At 47.5% G+C, this 4,787-nt stretch overlaps 1 long non-coding RNA gene across 1 annotated transcript; it reads right to left on the bottom strand.

Moving 5' to 3' along the window:
- Positions 1-3,379: 3,379 nt before the first annotated feature.
- On the bottom strand, positions 3,380-4,350 carry LOC115159021 (uncharacterized). Its single transcript, XR_003868817.1, has 3 exons — positions 4,260-4,350; positions 4,091-4,153; positions 3,380-3,974 (listed from the first exon to the last, which is right to left on the bottom strand). It is a non-coding gene; the product is annotated as an uncharacterized LOC115159021 (long non-coding RNA).
- Positions 4,351-4,787: the final 437 nt, after the last annotated feature.

Raw genomic sequence — 4,787 nt, forward strand, 5'->3', positions numbered from 1 at the left:
TTACCCCTCCACCACACGCCACCAGTCCCCTTCGAGCATCCTATTGGTTCCACCATGAACACCCCCCTCCCCCTTGAGCATTCCATTGGTTCCTGCATGAATACCCCCCCTTGAGCACGCCATCTTCATGCTTGTGTGACACTTTTGATATTCTGGATTTCCCCTGATGCTTTTAAAATGTGGGTCAGAAGGGAAATGAAAGTATTATCTGAGTTTTTTGGGGGCGAAGGTGTCCTAGCTAGCTAGCTACTGGTGTCTACCCTGCCTGCTAGCTAGCTAGCACAGTGTCCTTTGCTCCCTCACGCCTGCCGAACACCTTCCCTCGCCGTTGTTAACAGAACTGCGGGAAAACAATGCCTGACCGGCGGGTGTGAAGGACACAGTCTACCGGTGTCCTAGCTATTGTTAGCTACCTATAACACCTGCTGTGTACCGGAGTCCTTGTTAGCTAGCTAGCTAGCTAGCACCCAGTGTCCTTCGCTAATGACCAGACGAACACCTTCCCTCGCCGTCGTTAACAGAACTGTGGGAAAACAGTACCTGACAGGCGGGGGCGAAGGACACTGTCTACCGTTGTCCTAGCTGGCTAGCTACTGCCGTTGTCGCCCTTGCCTCTTCTTCTGTGGGGTTTAGGGGTGGTTGGCATCCAACGTTATGGTGCATTACCACCACCTACTGTACTGGAGCGCCCCGCCTCCCACCTGTGTACCGGAATCCTAGCTTAAAAATGTACCAATTGAAGTATATAGAGGGGTTACAAACTATCATACTCCAAACACACCAAGACAGTCGTGAAGAGGGCAAGACAACGTCTATTCCCCCTCAGGAGACTGAAAAGATTTGGCATGGGTCACCAGATCCTCAAAAAGATCTACAGCTGTACCATCGAGAGCATCCTGACTGGTAGCATCAGCGCCTGGTATGGCAACTGCTCGGCATCTGACTGTAAGGCACTACAGAGAGTAGTGCGTACGGCCCAGTACATCACTGGGGCAAAGCTTCCTGCCATCCAGGACCTCTATACCAGGCGGTGTCAGAGGAATGCCCAAAAAATTGTCAAAGACTCCAGCCACCCAAGTCATAGTGTGTTCTCTCTGCTACCGCAGAGGGCAAGCGGTAGCCGAGCACCAAGTCTAGGTCCAAAAGGCTCCTTAACAGCTTCTACCCCCAAGCCATAAGACTGCTGAACAATGAATCAAATGGCCACCAGACTATTTGCATTGACACCCCACCTTTTTGTTTTTACACTGCTGCTACTCTCTGTTTATTATCTATGCATAGTCACTTTACCCCAACCTAAGTGTGTGTGTGTGTGTGTGTGTGTGTGTGTGTGTGTGTGTGTGTGTGTATAAAGTAGCCATACATCAGGTTGATCTGGCTTCATTAAGTACTTGGCTCCTACATCCTGGGGAACAATTAGAGACAACAGAGTAAAGGGATGCCATCTCTCTCTCTCTGCCAGGCCTCAGCCAATCAACAGCCATCCTTCTCTGCCAGGCTTCAGCCAATCAACAGCTTGCTTTAGTCTATTTTTTTGTAGTCAGGTGAGAAGTCTAGAACAAAATCAAAGTTTGGCTGATAATATACAAATAAAGCTCTATGGCAACAAACAGAAAAAACACACATTGGACAACTTTTCTTTCCTCTTCTTAGAGAAAACCATCCTTTAGTTAACAGAGACTGAGGGGTGGAGGAAAACCATCCTTTAGTTAACAGAGACTGAGGGGTGGAGGAAAACCATCCTTTAGTTAACAGAGACTGAGGGGTGGAGGAAAACCATCCTTTAGTTAACAGAGACTGAGGGGTGGAGGAAAACCATCCTTTAGTTAACAGAGACTGAGGGGTGGAGGAAAACCATCCTTTAGTTAACAGGGACTGAGGGGTGGAGGAAAACCATCCGTTAGTTAACAGGGACTGAGGGGTGGAGGAAAACCATCCTTTTGTTAACAGAGACTGAGGGGTGGAGGAAAACCATCCTTTAGTTAACAGACTGAGGGGTGGAGGAAAACCGTCCTTTAGTTAACAGGGACTGAGGGGTGGAGAAAAACCATCCTTTAGTTAACAGACTGAGGGGTGGAGGAAAACCATCCTTTAGTTAACAGGGACTGAGGGGTGGAGGAAAACCATCCTTTAGTTAACAGACTGAGGGGTGGAGGAAAACCAACCGTTAGTTAACAGAGACTGAAGGGTGGAGGAAAACCATCCTTTAGTTAACAGACTGAGGGGTGGAGGAAAACCATCCTTTAGTTAACAGAGACTGAGGGGTGGAGGAAAACCATCCTTTAGTTAACAGACTGAGGGGTGGAGGAAAACCATCCTTTAGTTAACAGACTGAGGGGTGGAGGAAAACCATCCTTTAGTTAACAGAGACTGAGGGGTGGAGGAAAACCATCCTTTAGTTAACAGACTGAGGGGTGGAGGAAAACCATCCTTTAGTTAACAGACTGAGGGGTGGAGGAAAACCATCCTTTAGTTAACAGGGACTGAGGGGTGGAGGAAAAAGGAAAACTTTAAGAGCCCCTCCCCCCTCCTCTCTGGTAGGTTGTCAGGAAGGCGGTGCTGTTTTCTGTCCGCAGCTCTAATGTGAGCGTAGTGGCCTATTGCCATGTAGATTGGAATACATTGGCCCGGTTATGTAGAGCCGTGTTACAGAGAGGTGAAGCTGGCAATTCATCACCCGCACCGCCTGCCTGTCAGCAGTCAGCACTAGCTCTCCCCGTGTGTGTGTGTGTGGGGGGGGTATAGTTCACTGTCAGAGTGCACCTCAATACCGTATATGGACGCTATGCTGGCATCCCCAGGCGACCGTCAGGAAGAGGTGAGAAGAGATTCCTCGCCTTTCTCCACCACCTCCACTGTGACAGGTTCATGTGGAAGGACAGATGAATGTGAGGAATGGAAGGAGAGAGGGATCCAATTATCCTGGGCAGCGTAGGCGTTTAAATCTGGCGTTCTGATCCCTGAACCCTGGCTGTCGTGCATCTCCAGCCCTGGCAGTGTGGTGAGGCTCGCTGTACACCTCACAGAGAGACTAATGGAACTAACTGTCCACTTTACGACTGTAGCAGACTCCTCAGCAGAGGCCTGCGGGCAGCGCTACGCAGATTAGCCATTAGCTTGGGTAAAATGCACTGCAGCCCTGCTTCTAGCTGTCTCTAGAGGGGAACTGCACCCGCTGATTAGGCCTCATTGTTCGGCTGGCTCCTCAAGAAATGCTGGCGGCCGTGACAGAAGCCAAACGTGAGTGGGATTAGGGGTGTGGTTTGATGTGGGTGTTTCTTGGGTGTGTCCTTGCCACCACCAAGACACACCCATCTGTCAGAACCTTGTCCGCAGCTGTTTCCCCTCGCTCAATCACAACAAACAAACCTCCTGTAGGTTGAGTGATATAGCTACTGGCAGATGTATTTATTCATTCTTACAGGGAAAACCCATTGAGACCAGGGTCTTTGACCTACTGACCTTTAAATTGGTCAGTAACCTATAGAGTATTATGCTAAGAATGCAATTGTTGAATTTATGTAGATATTCTAAACTAAGTGTTTTGATAACTTTCAAATGTAGTAACAGGTCCATGATAGAATAAACAACCCTTTACATAAAACCATTAGAATCAGTGTTCTGCTAATATAACAATGTGCACCGTTCATCTTCCATTGTCATTCCCAACAGATACTGTTCCTATTGACATGTTGTCTGGTGGTAATGGGGCTACCTTGGTAACATGTCAGAGTGGTCATGTCTTCCTGTGTGGCGTCCCGTATATAACAGGAGTTCTCTGATCCTGGTGCAGATTACACAGGGTTACTCCCTCCCCACATTGACTCATACTATTCAATCGAATAATCAAAAAGACAATCCAAGTAAAAGTTGTGTGTAGTATTTTTTTCTCTCTCCATTCAGAGACAGTATCAAGCCCGTCTGTCAGTCTGGATGTCATCACAAGTCTCCATGTTCTGGCTCCAGACATGTTTCTGTGAACACATACACACATAGTCACTGTTCTATTACCAATGGCAGTTAGGATGGGTAATATCTGACACACAAACAGGTACTATGTTGAAGATTGAACAGCTCAGATAAAACCTACTCAATGATGGTCTCCCCATCAAATGACTAAGGCTGCCATCTGGCAAAAGCATCTCCAGTCCATCTGTAGAAATAGGCAGAGTTGAGGCAGAGTTCATCAGTGACACATGGAATGAAAAGGGTGTTTCTATTACTGGACATTTGTGCTGTACTGTATTATTATTAATCACCTCCTTGTGGATGTGTTGAGTGGATGTGTTGAGTGGATGTGTTGAGTGCCAGGTATATGATATCTCATGCATCTGTGAACACACACACAGTCACTGTTGTATTACCAATGGCAGTTCAGGATAGGTGATATGACACACAAACACATACTGTGTTGAAGTTTGAACAGGTCAGACTAAACCTACCTAATTCTGTTCTCCCTATCGACGTCCGTTGGTGAGCAGGCAAGAGGTAAGGCTGGAAGTCTTTGCCAGAGCCCCATTGATGGGCATAGCAGAGTAAATCAGCTCTTGGCCCTGGTCGGTCGGTCGGTCGGTCGGTCGGTCAGTCGGTCACAGACAGACAGACAGACAGACAGACAGACAGACAGACAGACAGACAGACAGACAGACAGACAGACAGACAGACAGACAGACAGACAGACAGACAGAGTTTTAGGTGAGGCAGTCTAAAATAAAAATTTAAATGACGTCATAATTTCCTCAACCAAAGTTTGTACTGACAGATGTAGCCTGTTGAATATATCTGTA

Source organism: Salmo trutta, chromosome 22 (genome assembly GCF_901001165.1).
Source record: "Salmo trutta chromosome 22, fSalTru1.1, whole genome shotgun sequence".
Lineage (NCBI taxonomy): Eukaryota > Metazoa > Chordata > Actinopteri > Salmoniformes > Salmonidae > Salmo > Salmo trutta.